At 45.5% G+C, this 23,802-nt stretch overlaps 1 protein-coding gene across 1 annotated transcript in view; it reads right to left on the bottom strand.

The window, feature by feature from the left end:
* The window catches only part of LOC311131294 (ras-specific guanine nucleotide-releasing factor RalGPS2-like), a 100,349-nt gene that overhangs the window by 8,476 nt on the left and 68,071 nt on the right, over nt 1-23,802 (bottom strand). The gene's annotated exons all lie outside the window — the stretch shown is intronic.

The raw sequence follows: 23,802 nt of genomic DNA, 5'->3' as shown, positions 1-23,802 counted from the left end.
AGCTCGATTCGAACCAGGATCTCTAGTGGCACAGCTAGCACTGCCTTAGACCACTGCGCCACTCGGGAGGCCAAGTTGGATGGGTTTCGCTGGTGTACAGCAATCTTTAAGTCATACCACAGATTCTCAATTGGAATGAGGTCTGGGCTTTGACTAGGCCGTTCCAAGACATTTAAATGTTTCCCCTTAAATCACTTGAGTGTTGCTTTAGCAGTATGCTGAGGGTCATTGTCCTGCTGGAAGGTGAACCTCTGTCCCAGTCTCAAATCTCTGGAAGACTGAAACAGGTTTCCCTCAAGAATTTCCCTGTATTTAGCGCCATTCACCATTCCTTCAATTCTGACCAGTTTGACAGACCCTGCTGATGAAAAACATCCCCACAGCATGATGCTGCCACCACCATGCTTCACTGTGGGGATGGTGTTCTCAGGATGATGAGAGGTGTTGGGTTTGCGCCAGACATGGCGTTTTCCTTGATGGCCAAAAAGCTCAATTTTAGTCTCATCTGACCAGAGTACCTTCTTCCATATATTTGGGGAGTCTCCCACATGCCTTTTGGCAAACACCAAACGTGTTTGCTTATTTTTTTTATTTAAGCAATGGCTTTTTTCTGGCCACTCTTCCGTAAAGCCCAGCTCTGTGGAATGTACGGCTTAAAGTGGTCCTATGGGCACATTGGATACGCCAATCTCCGCTGTGGAGCTTTGCAGCGCCTTCATCTTTGGTCTCTTTGTTGCCTCTCTGATTAATGCCCTCCTTGCCTGGTCCGTGAGTTTTGGTGGGCAGCCCTCTCTTGGCAGGTTTGTTGTGGTGCCATATTCTTTCCATTTTTTAATAATGGATTTAAATGGTGCTCCGTCGGATGTTCAAAGTTTCTGATATTTTTTTATAACCCAACCCTGATCTGTACTTATCCACAACTTTGTCCCTGACCTGTTTGGAGAGCTCCTTGGTCTTCATGGTGCAGCTTGCTTGGTGGTGCCCCTTGCTTAGTGGTGTTGCAGACTCTGGGGCCTTTCAGAACAGGTGTATATATACTGAGATCACGTGACAGATCACGTGACACTTTATTTAACTAATTATGTTACTTCTGAAGGTAATTGATTGCACCAGCTCAAGTGGATATTTGGCCTTGTGTTTTAGGTTATTATCCTGCTGAAAGTTGAATGTCTCCCAGTGTGTTGGAAAGCAGACTGAACCAGGTTTTCCTTTAGGATTTTGCCTGTGCTTAACTCTATTCTGTTTCTTTTCATCCTAAAAAGCTCCCTCGTCCTTGCCGATAACAAGCATTCCCATAACATGATGCAGCCACCACCATGCTTGAAAATATGAAGAGTGGTACTCAGTGCTGTGTTGTGTTTGCCCCGAACATAATGCTTTGTATTCAGGACAAAGTTAATTTCTTTGCCACAGCGTTTGCAGTTTTACTTTAGTGCCTCATTGCAAACAGGATGCATGTTTTGGAATATTTGTATTCTGTACAGGCTTCCTTCTTTTCACTGTCATTTAGGTTAGTACTGTGGAGTAACTACAATGTTGTTGATCCATTCTCAGTTTTCTCCAATCACAGCCATTCAACTCTGTTTTAAAGTCACCATTGGCCTCATGGTGAAATCCCTGAGCGGGTTCCTTCCTCTCTGGCAACTGTGTTTGGAAGGACGCCTGTATCATTGTAATGACTGGGTGTATTGATACACCATCCAAAGTGTAATTATTAACTTCACCATGCGCAAAGGGATACTCAATGTCAGATTTATTTTCTTTCCATCTACCAACAGGTGCCTTCTTTGCGAGGCATTGGAAAACCTCCATGGTCTTTGTGATTTAATCTGCGTTTGAAATTCACTGCTCATCTGAGGGACCATACAGATAATTGTATGTGTGGGGTACAGAGATGAAGTAGTCAATCAAAAATCATGTTAAACACTATTGTTACACACAGAGTCCATGCAACTTATTAAGCTAATTTTTACTCCTGAACTTATTTAGGCTTGCCATAACAAAGTGTTGAATACTTATTGACTCAAGACATTTCAGCTTTTCATTTTTTATTAATTTGTATACATTTCTAAAACATAATTCCACTTTGACATTATGGGGTATTGTGTGTAGGCCGGTGACGCAAAATCTAAATGTAATACATTTTAAACTCAGGCTGTAACACTCCTCTTCTGAGCCCAGCCAGCTCCCTCTTTCTCGGTCTCTCTCTCCCTGGCAGTACTACAGCTCTAAGCTTCTCAGTCTCTCATTACACAAATATTATCATTAGGAGACAAAGGCAGTAGCTGGTTTTCATCTCTGGAAATTGAGATGAATTTACAGCACCATTTAACTGCCCGTCTCCTACATCTTCCTCTCCGTGTATCTGTCATTATCTTCTCCTCTCTACTGCCTTCTATCCCTGTTCTATTCATCTCCCCTTTCCCAGCACCACTCAACATAGAGCCTTATGACTGTCATACCATCATACTCTGATTAGAAGCAGAGAGAGAAGGGGAGGAAAGGAGGGAGATATAGGGAAGAAGAAAGAGCGGTAGAGACAGTGAAGGCTTAACCGCCATTACTGGTCATTTCATAGCGGATGACCACAGTTAGTCATGCAAGAGTGAAGTCTGCCCAGAACGCACGTGGACACACACACAAATCTGGGACAAGAGCAGGAAGCAGTTACTAAGTCCTAGGGAAAAAAGGGCCCTCTTCTCCTACTTTACTCTCCCCTGATTCCCTTCTTCTCATTCCAGCGTTCTATCTGGAAGTGTGTGTGACATGAAACTCCCCATCTGGTGGGTTACATGTACATCATCTGCTCTCTTTCTGACATCTCACATGGCTGAGGGAGGGAGGAGGGGAGGTGAGGAAGAGGGTCTCTCCATACACCTGGGGTCTCCTTTGCATCTCTCTACAAATCAGTGTGACCTACAAACACCACACAAACATCCACTCACGCACAGCTGTCTGTATTACATAGTGTCTAAAGGAAGCTGCTGTAAACCCAGAGACGACATCAGGATTACTGTGGCACAGCATGAACTCTATCACTACAGCCTGGGGAGGAAGGGATGGAGGGAGTCTGACTGACTCACACAGAGGGGTCTAAGCACAGAGGAGTAACCCAGAAAGAGGCTGGTGAGTTTGGAGTACTAGTGCGATGGGGGTTACTGGGGCAGACCTGGACCTGTGTGTGTGTGTGTGTCTGCTGTCCCTACCCCCAAACAAAGAGAGTTCAAACTGATTTCCTTAAAAAAAAGAAACCGGGACAGGAATGGTGGAAGATGTGAAACTTTTAGGAGGAGGTTCTTCTGATATTTACTATTTTTCTCAGACCAGTGACATCAGAGGTGGGCTGGGTCATTCTAAAAAAGACAGGGAGAAAAGGAGGTAGAAAAACAGCCTCCCTCCCCCAAACCCTCCTCTCTCCCTCCCTTCCCTCTCCAGCCAATCCTTTGTGAAAACCTTGAGGCACCAGAGCTCAGTAAGTAGAAGTAACCGGTAGTTTAGCCATGGACAGAGAGCTCCAGCTCTAACCCCTAACCCTAGCCTCACTGAGCCCACAGAGAGGAGACTTTGCTGGGCAGCAGGCTTCAGACAGCGAGCCTCTAGATTCTGAAGCTCTGGAGATCCAACCACAGGACAGAGATGAGCACCTGTGTAAGATGGGAGAAGTGTAGATGAGCAGAGCCTGAAGAGGGGACTGAACTGGAGCACCGAGGCTCACTGAGGATTGCCTGACTGACATACTGACTGACGACACACACCTACATCTGCTGCAGGATACGCTCTTGCAAACACACACTGAGGTAAGCAGCTGCATGTCTCCAAGTTTGTTGTCCCACCCTCCCCCTCCCCTCTCTTTCTCGCTCCCTGCATTGTGTTGTGTAGCTATGTGAGCAACTGGGAGAGCTCTGCTCTGCAGGAGAGGTTAGAACGTTCTGTTAGGCAGTTATTTTCTGGGTGCAGAAGAGTTAGAGGAGTTTAGCAACGCTCTGCTTCTCCAGGGGACTGGGATCTAGATTGGTCTAGCTTTACCGTGAGACTCTGTACCGTGTGAGTGAGAAGGATTCCTCAGACAGAGAGCCTGAGACAGACGGGCTGTATGTGGACGTCACTCATGGTTTGAGTTGGACTGCAGGAGAAAAGGGAACTAGCTACACACAGGAGCTCAGCAACAGGTAGCCTGCTACACTGTACATGTCCATTCACTGCTGCTAGAGCCTTTATTGGGCTTCTGAAACTTTACCATTCAAGTACCTCTAGATCAATAAAGGGCATATAGGGAACAGGAATGAGTCAGTGGACATTTACTGTATTTCACTGGAGTAACTTCCTTCTCTCGGTCGAGCTGGAATTTTTCCATAACTCTTATTGTTCCAGAGGAGAGGGAGGAAAAGAGGAAAGAGGGAGTCAAGTAGGCCAACAAACTGAGTTCAGAGCACAGCATTCCTCTCTAACACTTCAGAGAGAGCGAGAGCGAGAGAGAGAGAGAGAGAGAGAGAGAGAGAGAGAGAGAGAGAGAGAGAGAGAGAGAGAGGTCAGATGGAGAGATCCGAGATATGGTGGTGGTGTGTGTGTCGACTCTTGCTCCTGTTTATTTCTTTAAGCTTTGGTTTCCTAATATCCTTTCTGCCTGAGAATGAGAAATGGTTGTTAAATTAACCAGGACAGATTAGGGTTAAATAAACAAGTCAACATAATGAGGTGGTGACACGCTCTACAGTGAGTGGCTGAATGTTACTCACACACACACACACACATTTTGTGACCACCAATAGTGAATGGTGTTGTTTCTGAGTGAATAGAGGGTCCCATTCATGGCGTCTTGTTTGAAGAAAAAGAACCCTGATAATACAATGTAATTCTACTCTGACCACATCCTCCTACAGCCAACGCAACCCTCCATCCATACATCAGATAGCAACCGCTCTAACCCTCACCATGACACTGGGGGCTTGGAACGCTAATAATATCAGTCTGCTAGCGTTCATATCGCCACTCACAATTATGTTAAACTGCTTTCATTTACACATGCTCTGCTGTCAAGTGAGATCCATGGAAAACTCTCCACTCACTGTGGATGCACATCTGTTAATGCTGTATGACTGGGGATAGGGAATGCACGTACGAGCACAGCCACACAGTTCACATAGGCAGTCTTAACAGCTAAAGCAGATCTTAAAGAGAAAATGAGGGCAGGGCTAGAGGTTATGAAAACATTTCGTGAGGCGGAGGGTTTTTCAACGATCGATAAATCAGAGCAAATCACAGCACTAACTCATCTGACAAACACACAGAGGGGAGGGAGAGATAGAGGGAGGGACAGAGGGGGTAGAGGGAGGGATAAAGAGGGGGGGAGAGAGTTTATATCCAGTGTGTTTTGTCCAGTACATTCTGTGCAGAAGGAGAAGTGCTTGGCTCCCAGTTCACCTGAAACACGTGTTGAGGGACATAAAATGGGTCAGCACTCTGGCTACAACAACCCTAACCAATCCATAAACAATTTTAGATGATGTGGCTTGTGAAGGTCCTGTAGTTGAACTACAGACAGACAGATGGCTAGTGGAGTTGGCTGGCCATAACAGCAGGCATGGGGCCAACCAAAACTATACCTCACAGTGGGGTGCTCCCTGTGCTGCCCACCACAGGGGCCACACATGGCCCCAACATCACTCTCTCCCTACCTCAGTAAGACACACAAGAGCTCGTGGTTCCCAGCACAAACATGACTTGACATCCAAGTTTTGGAGAATATTCAAACGTAGACTTTGGAGGAATAGGTGTATTCATTCGTGAATCTGAGCAACTTAAACACACAGAGCGGTCAGCCCACAAACACAACAGGTTTACGCTCTCGCTCTGACCACAAGCGGTTTACCCAGCCACAACATACACACACACACACACACACTCGTATAACTGACCTTGTGGAGACACACAATTCAGTCCCATTCAAAATCCTATTTTCCCTAACCCCTAACCCCTCTATAAATAGCATTTGCCCTTGTGGGGACTAACAAAATGTCCCCACAAGTATAGTTAAACAAGTACACACACTGTGTTGTCCCCTGAGCCTATAATCCATCACCTCTTTAAAGTGGAACTGACAATGTTTTAGTGACATGAAATCTTAAAATCTGTTTATATACACCCCCAGGAAAAATGACATTTTCTGACAAGGGAGCACTTAGATATGGTCATTTTCACGTCTTCATAAATTCATAGAATGTTTGGGAATTACATATAGTAAGGCATTTGTGAAAATTCTATAGCAATAGCCAAATCAGAGCTACAGTAGGACATTATGCAAATAAGCCATTTGCCACACGGGCCTGCCTTCATTCACTTTTAACTGGATTGTGTGTTTACAGTCAGTAGCAACAGCGCGACTTTAGATCATTAGAATGCATTCGCCAAAAGCCACAAAATACACCTGAATGGATTTCTGTAAATACCACAGGTGTCCTCTTACATTTGGGAACTTCACAGTCCTATTGATCAAACAACCATGAAACGGTTGACTCACTCGCCCTCAGTTGCTTGTGCACATCAACAAGATGAACAACTAATGCTAGCCAGAGCGAGATGAGCTAAAATCTAACAAGAGAACATTAGATAAACCCTCTCAAACTGTTCAGTTAGTTGGCCGTCAAAATTGCACTGATAAACGATGGGGAATAGTAGCCTGCTCGTGCTTCTGCAGCTTGCCTGCCAATGCATGCTTGTCCCAACTGAATGGGAACTTGCCTGCCAGACCATTTGATCGGTGCCAAATACATTTGATTGACAACTAAGAGATATGCTAACTGTGGATAACAGTCGTTCCAAGTTCAGTATAGCTAGCTAGCAAAGCGATTCACATTTCTTGCTAGCTAACCAAATGACACCTTAATCTCTAGCTGTAGCCAGCGAAAAACGATGAGGGGAAAAAGTCAGTCACTCACCCACTCCTCCAATGACATGACATCCTCCCAGCAGCTAGCTAGCTAACGTTAGGCTCCGTGTTTTTAGCTTGCTAAATAAATAGCTATCTACATAAATAGATACACAAGCCCAGATTTGTTTTTACAAAAAAACGTGCAACTGCGACCCAAACTGCCCATTATTTTATTCGAAAAAAGATGGCCCTTTATAATGTCTACTGCTGTATATAGCATTTTAACATATTGTAATGACCTGACTAGATCATAAAAGAACAACTGTCCAGACAGAGGATTGAGTTTACGAATGGACGGTTTATTAAACCAACTTTACACAGGCTACTGTTTGGCCGTAGCCCACGCCAAATAAATGAAAGATAACCCACAAGCCAATCATGACCTTCTCTTGTGAAGCCCAGACGTAAAGAGAGAGAACAAAGGCTAAACCTGGTCTTAACTTCCAATGCTCCATCCCCCTGCCCAACCCCCCTCCACGCCACTCCGCCAACCGCCAGGATGCCCGGCATCAGAACATTCCAGGCATTCCCGTGATTGGCAGATAGCAGGTTGATTGACATGTCGGACCCCGCGAACACTGGGTACTGGTAGGTACAACACAAGCATCTACTAGCCTAACACATAACACACAGCTGTCTGTGCGGGTCGCTACAATATTAAAACAAGAGATAAATAAAATGTGTCCAGCCTTTGCTGCTATGCTTGCTGCGATGCTAATCAAAAAGTATTAACTCCAAATAACAAAAACGTAGTTATAGGTTGTTGTTAAACTTAAAACATGTTTTACATTTTTTTTGCACTGCATGGCTCACCGGTGCGGTTGAATGCAGCATTGTTGTATAGTGCACTCAAAATGTATTGTAGTTGAGTAGCCAGCCTAGGCTACTGCTCAAATGTTGCTGTAATAGGCCTACATGTTTCTCCATTGCATGGTGTTTTGTTTCTGTACACTTTCCCTCCGCTGCACGCTGTAAACCGGACACGAAAGCAGCGTAATTTAAATTGAATTCACCGATGCTAGTGCATCAGTTTGTAATTTCATAAAGTAGATGACTCAACTGTTGACTCATTTATACGCGCTTGTGTGTCCTATACGGCCCGCGGGCCTTGTGTTCGACACATGTGCGTTAGCCTATTAGCCACGTTATGACTGACTTGTGATCATTGCCCTTGCTAGTTTGATTGTATTGACATTCCCAGCCTTAGTTACAGTCGTCCATTTTTGTTTCAAAATATTGAGTCATTGGAACTGAAACAGTTCATCCCGAATGGGTGGAAGCAGCAAACAATGTGCCAGAACAGCTGTGATTTACAACCTGATTGCAATCTTTTTTGGGGACTACCAAGAAATGTATTGATTAATTATATAAATCATGCATTGAACTGTATCCATCTATTCTGCCAACAATGCCTTACTGTACGTCATGGAATTTGTCAGATAGAAACGATTTTTAGAGATGAGAGTGATATAGCAGATGAAAAGAGGTGTTAGAGCCATTCCAGAGCTCATTCAAAGATCTGTTATATGTTAAGGAATAATCAAACAGAGATGAGTTGAGTGTGTGGAGTCAAAACTACTCTGGTAGGAAAGGAGAGAGGAGGAACAAAGAGTTAGAGGAAGGAGAGCAGGAAGAGGACAGACGCAAGACACAGGCACACACAAACCAAGAGTCAGAGGGCACTGTGTGTGTGTGTGTGTGTGTAGCGGAGTACATAGAGGTTGTGTTCGGGGTGAGAGGACAGTTGTTATCTTGAGAGTGAGTGTGTGTGATGGAGAGAGTAAGGGAGGCCTTGTAGACACAAACAAACATGGTGAAGCCCACGAGGGAGCTTTGTGTGAGTGTGTGAGACATGCTAGGGCTTACGCCACACAAAGAGTGATTGATTTTGGTGGAGGGTGAAGGCAGAGTGGGGCCACACCCTACTACTCTGAGACTCCCACATTTGAAACTGAAACTCAACTAGGGTTCCAGTCTACACGCACACACACAGTAGAAGAACCAAAACATCTTGACTCCAGTCTCTTAAAAGGCTTTCTGGGTTTGGGAGATCCAACCAGAGACCCAAAACCATATCCTTATAGCGCTCTTCCTCTTCCTCTCGTTCCCGTTTTCCTCTTCTTCATCCTACAGGTCGGCTCTAGGACCAATTACAGTTGTGGTTTAGATTGACTTTCACAACATAAGTCTTTTGGACAGTTTCTCTCTCTACTCCTCATTCGCTTCCCCCTTCCTCTCTCGCTTCCCCCTTCCTCTCTCGCTCCCCCCTTCCTCTCTCGTCTCTCTCCCTCGCTCGGTGGCGAAGGACTCGGTCGACTATCATTTCCCCCAGCGCTAGTTTACACAATGACTTAAATCCCCCTACTCAGGAAGAGGTGACCACTATAACCCCACTTTCCCTCTCCCTTCCATCTCTGGTTCTATCAGTTAGTTGTTAGTATGACAGGGTGTCTAGCGTGTGGAGGTTGCCTGGGCTGTTGATCCTTTGCTCTCTCCTCTGACTGTTCCAAGTAATTGCTAACATGTTGAGGGTGCGTGACGGGACGGGACCAAGTGTGTGTGTGTGTGTGTGAACAGTAGGGTTCTGACATGGCCATGTTTGTAGTAAACCTTTTTACAACTGTGCTAAAGCATCCTCTCCCCTTCCTCTGATCCCTCTCTTCTCTCCTACTCCCTCTGTTCTTTCGGGAGATGGATGTGTTGTGTGTTTGGGGGGTTTGGAAGCGGACTGGGAATGTCTGAAGGCCAGATGGGATGTTGGAAGCTGGAACCGCCAGGCTGGGAAAAACATAGTCTCTAAAAAAATATAGATAAAATATATCTTCCAAATATGGCCCCTCTCTTCCTGGTGTTGCCATCCATCAGACTGGACACTGACACATAGATGGAACCTGCTCCATCTGAATCACAGCTGGGCATGACTCATACACAAATCTGATGACTTCAATAAAAAATGAAGGGGAAAGATGGAGGGCATCCAGCCACACACACATATATATATATATATATATATATATATATATATATATATATATATATATATATATATATATATATATATATATAAAAAAAGATTTCATATCTCTATATATGGCGTAGGAATGGGGGTTGGAAATAATTTCACTATTCAAACAGTATTATTCATTTTTGCCAGATATCTGGATATTCGAAATTCATGTGTTTATTAAAAAGCATGTTTTTAACCTGAGCACTGATGCTCGAGGGAGAATCTGGCGCTCTATTGCTGCAGCTGCGGTCAGAGGTATATAGGGCGGTGTGTGTAGCGAGCAGACGGAGAGCGAGAGAGACCCCAAGGCAACTCTGCTACAGCCAAGACTAGCTAACTTGTAGCAGCCAGTGTTATTTATCATCCCATATAGTACCATATAACCAAATATTTGTATAACTAACCCAACATAGACCACAGCCTGTCGTTTCCAATGGGAGCAAATGAATCATAGTGGGCAGAACAAGCAAGGAGGTGGGCAGAGCCAAGCACGAGCTAGCGAGATCCTATTGGCACGTTATAGCGACTACTCTGAAGTGTTTGTGTGCATTAACTCAATTCGCCCTTGCACTCCGAAACAACGCAATATTCTGAAACTTTGGCAAAGGGTAAAGTCTACAAAACCTGTCGTAACAGATTGTAATTTATTAAGCTAGCTAGGCTTTTGAGGTCACATGCTGCGCTTTCTCCCCAACTCCATTCATATAAAACAACAGCTGGTTGCTCGTTGAAGCCTACTCCTTCTCATTTCGCTAAATTTTTATTCCGTAATTTTATTCAGTCTTGCATTTCATTAGTGAACTCCCAACATAAACAACAAGTTACACATGAAGGCTACCGGTCTTTTTCTGGTGCGCACCGTGCACGTCATAAAAACGGCATTCTATTTTTTAAATTAATCATTTTAAATGACAAGGTATATCCTTGTATGTAACAATGTCACATGGATACTTTTTTTCATTTAGAAAAAGCCTTTCCAGTGTTAAAAATCAGGTTAAAATAGGCCTATACATTTTTTGCTTGCTAAAATAAATACACACAAGTATTTAAATACTAACTTTAACATTTAGTTAACTTTAACACTGGTTGATAGCAGCAGCGATAACACAATCCTTCTCATTCATGATTGTCAGACTGAGTGGCCAGAGCAGCTCTCGCCCTCTTCCCAACCCCCCAAAAAAGTGTAGCATAGGTTGTGAGTTCTGCAAACACAAATTACCTTAACCAAACAAACATTGCAGATGAGAAATTATGGGAATTAACGGTAAATATAGGCTACTACTTGTGATATATGTAATGGGGAATTGATAGACACAGCAAACAATGCACACAATGAAGTTATGAAACAATGAATATGCACAAAATGGCGAGAGAGAGCACATTCTGGAGAGAGACGTGCCTTCTGCATCTGCGCCACACTCCCCTTATTCTTGGACCATGGCATCCCCGCGGCCTCCTCAATGGAATAATCTACTGAGACGGGTGCAAATTATGTCCCATAAAAACAATTATATTTGCGACTGCTGGACTAAAAAAATCCTAGCTCGACCAACAGCCTATCGACTAAACAATCGTCCAGTTGACTAAATGGGGACAGTCCTAATTCAGTAATACTGTAACAGAGAGAAAGGGCGAGATGGTGAGATAATGTCTCGTTCCGTGACTGCTCCATTAACAGCTCGTTGTGTAAGTGAATGGGAGCATATGGCTGAGAGAGAAACAGAGGTTTGTGGCCAAAGTCATAGGTCAGCTGCCTATTAATAACCATTAGCAAGGTGAGCAGCCAGAGAGACTGATGGAGGTCCCACTGTTTCCATCGTGTAAGGCTGGGAGAGGGAGACAAGCCAGGGCAGTTCCAGAACATATAGGCACAGTTTCAACACACACACACCACTAAGCTAGTTTTCCTTTGGCTGGGGTTGGACATTGCCACATCTGTTAGGGGATACACGAACCGTCCGATGTGGCTGATTTGCCTGAGACAAAAACACATTTTTATTGAATTTAGTTGAGAAGTGGGAGAAAGGGAAGAAAGGGTTGTGATTTCTAACTGGCTGTGTTTTCTGCTTTTCCAAGTCTGTCCATCTTCCCTCACTCTGTCACCACCCATTATCTACTACAGCCTCAATACTGACCCAGAAAGAGGGGGGAGGGAGGAGAGGACAGAAAGGGGACAGAGAGAGAGCAAACCAGAAGAGAGGTAGAACAGCGTTACATCAGTACAATACAATATAGGTGATTGTTGGGGCGTAGTGTTCTGGAGAGACAGCCAGGGAGAGGAGTAGTGTATAACACACTTTCTCCAGATCCAACTCTCCATCTTACAGTCAGTCTGCATTTACCTACGTCTGTTTGCCTGCCTCCCTTGTCCTCGTCAGCTATGCGGCTCTGGGTGTGTTGTGCAGGTCGGAGTCGCTTTCGTTTAGTCGGCTCTGGTTGGTCTGACTGGTCTGTGATTTAATCTGGCCTTGATGTCTAACTGAAAGAGACACTTCTCTTCTTCAGCTCTTCTCTACACTAACCTCTCAAACCTCCACCAGTCTCTGTGTATGTCCCAAATGGTACCCTATTCCATATAAAGTGCATTCGGAAAGAATTCAGACCCTTTCACTTTTTCCACATTTTGTTACATTACAGCCTTATTCTAAAATTGATTAAATAAATGTTTTTCCTCATCAACCTACACACAATACCCCATAATGACAAAGTGAAAACAGCTTTTTAGAAAAAACGGAAATACCTTATTTACATAAGTATTCAGACCCTTTGCTATAAGACTCGAAATTGAGCTCAGGTGCATGCATCCTGTTCCGATTCTTCATCCTTGAGATGTTTTTACAACTTGATTGGAGTCCACCTGTGGTATATTAAATTGATTGGACATGATTTGGAAAGGCACACACCTGTCTATATAAGGTCCCACAGTTGACAGTGCATGTCTGAGCAAAAACCAAGCCATGAGGTCGAAGGAATTATCCGTAGAGCTCAGGGACAGGATTGTGTCGAGGCACAGATCTAGGGAAGGGTACCAAAACATTTCTGCAGCATTGAAGGTCCCTAAGAACACAGTGGCCTCCATCATTCTTAAATAGAAGAAGTTTGGAACAACCAAGACTCTTCCTACAGCTGGCGGCCAAACTGAGCAATCGGGGGAGAAGGGCCTTGGTCAGGGAGGTGACCAAGAACCCGATGGTCACTCTGACAGAGCTCCAGAGTTCCTTTGTGGAGATGTGAGAACCTTCCAGAAGAACAACAATCTCTGCAGCACCCAACCAAATCAGGCCTTTATGGTAGAGTGGCCAGACGGAATCCATTCCTCAGTAAAAGGCACGACAGCCCACTTGAAATTTGCCAAAAGGCACCTAAAGGACTCTCAGACCATGAGAAACAAGATTATCTGGTCTGATGAAACCAAGACTGAACTCTTTGGCCTGAATGCCAAGTGTCAGGTCTGGAGGAAACCAGGCGCTGCTCATCACCTGACCAATACCATCCCTACGGTGAAGCATGATGGTGGCAGCATCATGCTGTGGGGATGTGTTTCAGCGGCAGGGACTGGGAGACTAGTCAGGATCGCGGGAAAAATGAACGGAGCAAAGTACAGAGAGATCCTTGATGAAAACCTGCTTCAGAGCGCTCAGGACCTCAGACTGGGGCGAAGGTTCACCTTCCAACAGGATAACGACCCTAAGCTCACAGCCAAGACAATGCAGGAGTGGCTTCGGAACAAGTCTCTGAATGTCCTTGAGTTGCCCAGCCAGATCCCGGACTTGAACCCGATCGATAGCTGTGCAGCGACACTCCCCATCCAACCTGACAGAGCTTGAGAGGTCCCAATCTGCAGAGAAGAATGGGATAAACTCCCTAAATACAGGTGTGTAGCGTCATTCCCAAGAAGACTTGAGGCTGTAATCGCTGCCAAAGGTGCTTCAACAAAGTACTGAGTAAAGGGTCTGAATACTTAGGTAAATGTGATAGCAGTTTTTATTTTTTAATACATTTGCAAAAGTTTCTAAAAACCTGTTTTTGCTTTGTCATTATGGGATATTGTGTGTAGATTGATGAGGGGGAAAAAAAACAATTTAAGGCTGTAACAAAATGCAGAAAAAGTTAAGAGGTCTGAATACTTTCCGAATGCACTGTATAGCGCACTTCTTTTGACCAGAGCCCTATGAGCCCTGATCAAAGGTAGTGCACTAAATAGGCAATAAGATGCCATTTGGGAGGTAGTCTGTGGCTGAGAGCTGGTTCTATTTACATTCTGCCCCCCGCTACAGACAGGCCCTTCTTGTAGGCCTTCACTAGGCGTTAGGACACAGTGTACTGACACAGAGTACAGGCCACTGACAGGTCTGGTCTGGATGCTCTACTGCTGTGTTGTGCTTTACTTAGTGTAGACAGACAGACAGACAGACAGTGACAGGTATGTGTATTGGTTTGTATGGAGTTAAAAAGGTAGAGTAAAACTCCTTTCTCTCACAACCTGGAATGTCTTTCCTCTGGTGTTCCAGTTCTGAGAACCGCCCCAGAGGAAATAAAATGAGACTAAAGCATAGAGGGGGAGAGACCGAGAGATGAAAAGAGAGAGAGTAAAAAAGCAGTGACACTCAGGAGAGGGAGCAAGAGTGCAAGCATGATGGATGAGAGAGAGAAACATGTGCATGTGAGAGACAGAAAGAGAGAACGAAAGAGATCGAGATGAGGCTTGCGAGTGAGTGAGAGTGGGTCCATCCTGTAAAATTACCTGTCACATTCCAGACACCTCCACCCCTGCAGAGTGTCTCAGAGGGAGCCTGATAATGGAGCAATATGGGCATGGATGAAGTAGCTGCTAAACTACACTGATCAAAAATATAAAACGCAACATGCAACAATTGCAAATATTTTAATGAGTTACATTTCACATCAGGAAATTAGTCAATTGAAATAAAATCATTAGGCCCTAATCTATGGATTTCACATGCCTGGGACTGGTCACAGGTACCTACATTTTTTAAATCAGAAAACCAGTCAGTATCTGGTATGACCACCATTTGCCTCATGCAGCGTAAAACATATCCTTCGCATAGAGTTGATCAGGATGTTGATTGTGGCCTGTAGAATGTTGTCCCACTCTTCAATGGCTGTTGCTTCAGTTGCTGGATATTGGTGGGAACTGGAACATGCTGGTCATATACATCGATCCAGAACATTCCAAACTTGCTCAATGGGTGACATGTCTGGTGAGTATGCAGGCCATGGAAGAACTGGGACATTTTAGCTTCCAGGAATTGTGTACAGATCCTAGCGACATTGGGCCGTGCATTATCATGCTGAAACACGAGGTGATTGCGCAGATTAATGGCATGACAACGGGCCTCAGGATCTCATCAAGGTATCTCTGTGCATTCAAATTGCCATTGATCAAATTAAATTGTGTTCGGTGTCTGTAGCTTATGCCTGCCTATACCACGATTATTCGCAAATGGAAGAAACACAAAATAACTGTCAATCTCCCTCGGCCTGGGGCTCCATGCAAGATCTCACCTCGTGGAGTTGCAATGATCATGAGAACGGTGAGGAATCAGCGCAGAACTACACGGGAGGATCTTGTCAATGATCTCAAGGCAGCTGGGACCATAGTCACCAAGAAAACAATTGGTAACACACTACGCCGTGAAGGACTGAAATCCTGCAGCGCCCGCAAGGTACCCATGCTCAAGAAAGCACATATACAGGCCCGTCTGAAGTTTGCCAATGAACATCTGAATGATTAAGAGGAGAACTGGGTGAAAGTGTTGTGGTCAGATGAGACCAAAATCGAGCTCTTTGGCATCAACTCAACTCGCCGTGTTTGGAGGAGGAGGAATGCTGCCTATGACCCCAAGAACACCATCCCCACCGTCAAACATGGAGGTGGAAACATTATGCTTTGGGGGTGTTTTTCTGCTAAGGGGACAGGACAACTTCACCGCATCAAAGGAACGATGGACGGGGCCACGTACCATCGAATCTTGGGTGAGAACCTCCTTCAGCCAGGGCATTGAAAATGGGTCGTGGCTGGGTATTCCAGCATGACAATGACCCAAAACACATGGCCAAGGCAACAAAGGAGTGGCTCAAGAAGAGGCACATTAAGGTCCTGGAGTGGCCTAGCCAGTCTCCAGACCTTAATCCCATAGAAAATCTGTGGAGGGAGCTGAATATTAGAGTTGCCAAACGTCAGCCTCGAAACCTTAATGACTTGGAGAAAATCTGCAAAGTGGAGTGGGACAAAATCCCTCCTGAGATGTGTGCAAACCTGGTGGTCAACTACAAGAAACGTCTGACCTCTGTGATTGCCAACAAGGGTTTTGCCATCAAGTACTAAGTCATGTTTGGCAGAGGGGTCAAATACTTATAATAATAAATAATAATAATAATAATAATAATAATAATAAGCCATTTAGCAGACGCTTTTATCCAAAGCGACTTACTTATTTCCCTCATTAAAATGCAAATCAATTTATAACATTTCTGACATGCGTTTTTCTGGATTTTGTTGTTGTTATTCTGTCTCTCACTGTTCAAATAAACCTACCATTAAAATTATAGACTGATCATGTCTTTGTCAGTGGGCAAACGTACAAAATCAGCAGGGGATCAAATACTTTTTCCCCTCACTGTATCTACATAGGCGTAGAGGCCCATTATCAGCAACCATCAGTCCTGTGTGGCGCAGTGGTCTAAGGCACTGCATCGCAGTGCTAACTGTGCCACTAGAGATCCTGGTTCGAATCCAGGCTCTGTCGCAGCCGGCCGCGACCGGGAGACTCATGGGCGGCGCACAATTGGCCCAGCGTCGTCCAGGGTAGGGGAGGGAATGGCCGGCAGGGATGTAGCTCAGTTGATAGAGCATGGCGTTTGCAACGCCAGGGTTGTGGGTTTGATAAAAAAAAAATATATATATGTATTCACTAACTGTAAGTCGCTCTGGATAAGAGCGTCTGCTAAATGACTAAAATGTAAATGTAAATGTAAAATGTGTTCCAATGGCACATTGTGTTTGCTAATCCAAGTTTATCATTTTAAAAGGCTAATTGATCATTAGAAAACCCTTTTGCAATTATGTTAGCACAGTTGTGCTGATTAAATAATCAATAAAACTGGCCTTCTTGAGACTAGTTGAGTATCTGGAGCATCAGCAATTGTGGGTTCGATTACAGGCTCAAAATGGCCAGAAACAAATAACTTTCTTCTGAAACTCAGTGTATTCTTGTTCTATTCCATGCGAGAAATTGCCAAGAAACTGAAGATCTCGTACAACGCTGTGTACTACTGCCTTCACAGAACAGCGCAAACTGACTCTAACCCGAATCGAAAGAGGAGTGGGAGGCCCCGGTGCACAACTGAGCACGAGGATAAATACATTAGAGTGTCTAGTTTGAGAAACAGACGCCTCACAGGTCCTCGACTGGCAGCTTCAATAAATAGTACCCGCAAAACACCAGTCTCAACGTCAACAGCAAAGAGGCGACTCCGGGATGCTGCCCTTCTAGGCAAAGTCGCAAAGAAAAAGCCATATCTCAGACTGGCCTATAAAATGAAAAGATTAAGATGGGAAGTCTGAGATATGGCTTTTTCTTTGCAACTCTGCCTAGAAGGTCAGCATCCCGGAGTCGCCTCTTCACTGTTGACGTTGGGTAGTCACATAGGCCAAACTCAGATTGTAAAATGGAGCCGTGTGTGTCTGTGTGACAGACAGAGGTGTTGATGAGAAGCAGACACGGTAGGCACCAGCAGAGAGACAGAAACCACAATGGGAGTCAGAGCAGGGCTAGGGAACTAGGGCAGAGTGGTGGGGAGGGCTGGGGAGGAGCAGACACTTCCAGAGGTAAATTACATTTTCTACTTAACATACCTGTGTGCTATGGTGTCTGGAGCCATGGTCTGTGTGTGCATGCGTGGGTGTTTGTGTGTGTGTGTGTGTGTGTGTGTGTGTGTGTGTGTGTCTGGGTGTTGTGTGTGTGTGTTTGTCTGGGTGTTGTGTGTGTGTGTGTTTGTCTGGGTATTGTGTGTGTGTTTGTCTGGGTGTTTTGTGTGTGTGTGTGTGTTTGTCTGGGTGTTGTGTGTGTGTGTGTGTGTATGCTGGTGTCTGGAGCCTCGTTGTGCTGAGGTGCGTGTTTACAAAACCTGTCTGGCAGGAGGAGCCAGAGCAGACGAAGGGTGTACAGCCAGGGGTTAAGAGGGGGGCAGTGGGGCGGGGTGGAGGGTTGGAGTCAGTCAGGGGGTTAAACCCTGGGAGGGAGCAGCCAGGCAGAGAGCGCTCCTCTCCTCACTCATAGAACTGTCCTGTTAACACTGCTCCATCTGCAGGGAGAGGATGTATGTCTCAGAGCCCTGCAGCACCAGGGAAGCCCAGGGGACTCAGCAGTCTGAGTGTTTAGGAATCAGCTCTGACAGAGAACAGACCTCCTCCTGCAGAATGACTGAACGGCAATTTGTTCCCCAGCTCCCTGGGAGACCAGCTAGCCCTCCTACTGCTTGGTTTTAACATCCTAGATCATTAGATCATTACAAAAACCCTGTTTGTCCGAGTATTGTTCTGGACTAAATGTCTGGCTTTAGTACTAAAACGTCTGTTATTGGGAATTATTCTGCCGCATGACTAATCGACTGCCTTGGGGATCATTGACGTTTTATACTACAACTCCATTTCCGCCAGGGCATTCACATAACGTCTACCCCTACCCTGGTGTTTAAGTTGTATACGGTCTACTGTAAATGTCCACTGTTGGCGAGCTGGACTATTACTTCTGACTGAGGGAATATGTCTGCTAGTAATAAGCTGTAAACATTTGTTGAACTCCAACCCTGTGTGTGCAAGCTACTTGTGTTCTTCACATATTGCTGTTCACAATATCCAGCATATCCAAGATGGCGTAGCAGTGCGGTCGTGTTCTCTTGTGTGTCCATGTAAATAGCCTGTTTTTTGTATTTTACGTATATATTTCCCTATCACACTTTTCATCCTTCTACTAAATATACTTTCCTGCAACCCGCCTCACTCAATGTGGAATGGATTCTATTATTTACTCATCTTTATCTATAATCTCCAGTTGAAACTAGCCAGCCAGCCAGCTAACTAGCTACATGCTATTAGCCACCGTTAGCGGTTTTCACCCAGAACATCGGATTTTCTGCCGGAATAACTGAATCACTGGACCTTAACACCGGATCTTGCTAGCCGCAACCGAATGGATGTTGAATGGATGTTGCTGTAGGCCAATCACCACTGCCCGAAGCACCAGTTAGCCTTGAGCTAGCCTCGAGCAGGCCCATATCCCGGCTATCTACATCTCTGTCTACCGGACGGGAGTAGCCAGCTAACCAGCTAACTAGCTACTTGCTATTAGCCACCGTTAGCGTTTTTTCACCATTGTCCGTGGCCTGCACTACCTACCAGCCAGCTCTAGCCTGGACTATTATCGGCCAGTCTGCACTGTCTGCACAGCGCGTTATCGACCCAGAACCTATCGGATTTCTGCCGGAATCACTGAATCACTGGACCTTTAACACTGGGTAATCGCAACTAGCTAGCTGCAACCAAATGAACGTTGTTGTTGGCTAATCAGCCTTGAGCTAGCCTTGAGTCAGGCACATCTCCCGGCTATCTACCTCTCTGTCAACCGGACGGGACCTCCTAGAGTCGACACGGAGCCCCGCCGATCCATCACATTTTACATTTACATTTTAGTCATTTAGCAGACGCTCTTATCCAGAGCGACTTACAGTTAGTGAATACATGTTTTTTTATACTGGCCCCCCGTGGGAATCGAACCCACAACCCTGGCGTTGCAAACGCCATGCTCTATCAACTGAGCTACATCCCTGCCGGCCATTCCCTCCCCTACCCTGGACGACGCTGGGCCAATTGTGCGCCGCCCATGAGTCTCCCGGTCGCGGCCGGCTGCGACAGAGCCTGGATTCGAACCAGGATTTCTAGTGGCACAGTTAGCACTGCGATGCAGTGCCTTAGACCACTGCGCCACTCAGGAGACATCACGACTGGTCTGCCGACGTAATCGTCTGTGGTTTCAACAGGCTTCCCGTTGCGACGACCACGAAGATCCATCTGCTAGCCCCGGCCCGCTAGCACACGCAAACAACAACAGTGCTTCCTGCTCGCTGTGCTGTAGCACCAATTCGAACTGTTCTCGGACTCACATATTGCTGTTCACTGGACCTTATGATCACTCAGCTGCACAGCTGATGCCTGCTGGACTGTTCCTTTACACGGTACCCTGTCCTGTTTATCTATTTAGCCTAAGCCCAAACTTTATCGCCATTACCAGCTGTTGTCTTAGCTCTCTCTAATAACACCTGTGATTGCTTTATGCCTCTCTCCCATGTCAATATGCCTTGCCTATTGCTGTTCCAGTTAGTTCTTATTATACAATTTCACTGTAGAACCCCAAGTCCCTCTCAAACTGCCTCAAATAGTTCATTTTTTCCACCCCCCATACACGCCGAGACCGGCTCAATCGGTGCCTCCAGTGATGCTATCGCTTTCATTGTTACCCAACGCTTAGGTTTACCTCCACTGTACTCATATCCTTCCATATCCTTGTCTGTATATAATGCCCTGAATCTTTTCTACAACGCCCGGAAATCTGCCCCCTTTATTCTCTGTACCCAACGCACTAGAAGACCAGTTCTTAAAGCCTTTAGCCGTATCCTTATTCTAGTCCTCCTCTGTTCCTCTGGTGATGTAGAGGCTAACCCAGGCCATGCAGCCCTCAGTATCACTCCTACTCCCCAGGAGCTATCATTTGTTGACTTCTGTAACCGTAAAAGCCTTGGTTTTCTGCACGTTAACATCAGAAGCCTCCTTCCTAAGTTTGAGTTATTCACTGCATTAGCACACTCCGCCAACCCTGATGTTCTAGCAGGGTCTGAATCCTGGCTTAGGAAGGCCACCAAAAATTCTGAAATTTCCATCCCCAACTACAACATTTTCTGTTTAGATAGAACTGCCAAAGGGGGTGGAGTTACAATCTATCATACTATCCAGGTCTGTGCCCAAACAGTTTGAGCTTCTACTTCTAAAAATCCACCTTTCCAGAAATAAGTCTCTCACTGTTGCCGCTTGCTACAGACCCCCCTCAGCCCCCAGCTGTGCCCTGGACACCATTTGTGCCCTGGACACCATATGATTGCCCCCCATTTATCCTCAGAGTTCGTACTGCTTAGTGACCTAAATTGGGATATGCTAAACACCCCGACCATCCTACAATCCAAACTAGATGCCCTCAATCTCACACAAATTATCAACAAACCTCCCAGGTACAACCCTAAATCCGTAAACATGGGCACCCTCATAGATATCTTCCTGACTAACTTACCCTCTAAATACACCTCCGCTGTCTTCAACCAGGATCTCAGCGATCACTGCCTTATTGCCTGCGTCCGTAATGGGTCCGCGGTCAAACGACCACCCCTAATCACTGTCAAACGCTCCCTAAAACACTTTAGCGAGCAGGCCTTCCTAATTGACCTGGCCCAGGTATCCTGGATGGATATCGATCTCATTCGGTCAGTAGAGGATGCCTGGTTGTTCTTTAAAAGGAATTTCCTCTCAATCTTAAATAAACATGCCCCATTCAAAAAACACAGAACTAAGAACAGATATAGCCCCTGGTTCTCCTCAGACTTGACTGCCCTTGACCAGCACAAAAACATCCTGTGGCGTACTGCATTAGCATCGAATAGCCCCTGCGATATGCAACTTTTCAGGGAAGTTAGGAACCAATCTACACAAGCAGTTAGGAAAGCAAAGGCTAGCTTTTTCAAACAGAAATATGCATCCTGTAGCACTAACTCCAAAAAGTTTTGGGACACTAAAGTCCATGGAGAATAAGAGCACCTCCTCCCAGCTGCCCACTGCACTGAGGCTAGGAAACACTATCACCACCGATAAATCTACAATAATCGAGAATTTCAACAAGCATTTTGCTACGGCTGGCCATGCTTTCCACCTGGCTACCACTACCCCGGCCACCAGCTCTGCACCCTCCGCTGCAACTTGCCCATGCCCCCCCCCCCGCTTCTCCTTCACACAAATTCAGACAGCTGATGTTCTGAAAGAGCTGCAAAATCTGGACCCCTACAAATCATCTGGGCTAGACAATCTGGACCCTTTCTTTCTAAAACTAGCCGCCGAAATTGTCGCAACCCCTATTACTAGCCTGTTCAACCTCTTTCGTAATGTCTGAGATCCCCAGAGATTGGAAAGCTTCCGCGGTCATCTCCCTCTTCAAAAGGGGGTGACACTCTAGATCCAAACTGTTACAGACATATATCCATCCTGCCCTGCCTTTCGAAAGTTTTTGAAAGCCAAGTTAAACAGATCACCGACCATTTTGAATTCCACCGTACCTTCTCCGCTATGCAATCCGGTTTCTGAGCTGGTCATGGGTGCACCTCAACCACGCTCAAGGTCCTAAACGATATTATAACCGCGATCGATAATAGACAGTACTGTGCAGCCGTCTTCATCGACCTGGCCAAGGCTTTCGACTCTGTCAACCACCGCATTCTTATTGGCAGACTAAATAGCCTTGGTTTCTCAAATGACTGCCTCGCCTGGTTCACCAACTACTTCTCAGATAGAGTTCAATGTGTCAAATCGGAGGGCCTGTTGTCTGGATCTATGGCAGTCTCTATGGGAGTGCCACAGGGTTCATTTCTTGGGCCGACTCTTTTCTCAGTGAATATCAATGATGTCGCTCTTGCTGCTGGTGACTCTCAGATCCACCTCTACGCAGACGACACCATTTTGTATACATCTGGCCCTTCATTGGACACTGTGTTAACAAACCTCCAAACGAGCTTCAATGCCATACAACACTCCTTCAGTAGCCTCCAACTGCTCTTAAACACTAGTAACGACTAGAATCACTACTCTCGACGGGTCTGACCTAGAGTATGTGGACAACTACAAATATCTAGGTGTCTGGTTAGACTGTAAACTCTCCTTCCAGACACACATTAAGCATCTCCAATCCACAGTTAAATCTAGAATCGGCTTCCTATTTCGCAAAAAAGCCTCCTTCACTCATGCTGCCAAACATGCCCTCGTAAAACTGACTATCCTACCGATCCTTGACTTCGGCGATGTCATTTACAAAATAGCCTCCAACACTCTACTCAGCAAATTGGATGTAGTCTATCACAGTGCCATCCATTTTGTCACCAAAGCCCCATATACTACCCACCACTGTGACCTGTACGCTCTTGTTGGCTGGTCCTCACTACATATGACGGCAGGTAGCTTAGTGGTTAAGAGCGTTGTGCCAGTAACCAAAAGGTCGCTGGTTCTAATCCCAGAGCCGACTAGGTGAAAAATCTGTTGATGTGCCCTTGAGCAAGGCACTTAACCCTAATTGCTCCTGTAAGTCGCTCTGGATAAGAGCGTCTGCTAAATGACTAAAATGTAAAAATATTAGTCGCCAAACCCACTGGCTCCAGGCCATCTATAAATCACTGCTAGGCAAATCCCCACCTTATCTTAGCTCATTTGGTCACCATAGCAACACCCACCCGTAGTATGCGCTCCAGCAGGTATATCTCACTGGTCATCCCCAAAGCCAACACCTCCTTTGGCCGCCATTCCTTCCAGTTCTCTGCTGCCAATGACTGGAGCGAATTGCAAAAATCTCTGAAGCTGGAGACTTATCTCCCTCACTAACTTGAAGCATCAGTTGTCAGAGCACCTTACCGATCACTGCACCTGTACACAGCCCATCTGAAATTAGCACACCCAACTACCTCATCCCCATATTGTTATTTATTTTGCTCATTTGCACACACTGTATATATATTTTCTGTTGTATTTTTGACTTTATGT

Source organism: Coregonus lavaretus (assembly GCF_964263955.1).
Source record: "Coregonus lavaretus genome assembly, chromosome: 6".
Lineage (NCBI taxonomy): Eukaryota > Metazoa > Chordata > Actinopteri > Salmoniformes > Salmonidae > Coregonus > Coregonus lavaretus.
The sequence above is the reverse complement of the archived record's forward strand: the minus strand, read 5'-3'. Positions and strand labels throughout refer to the sequence as shown.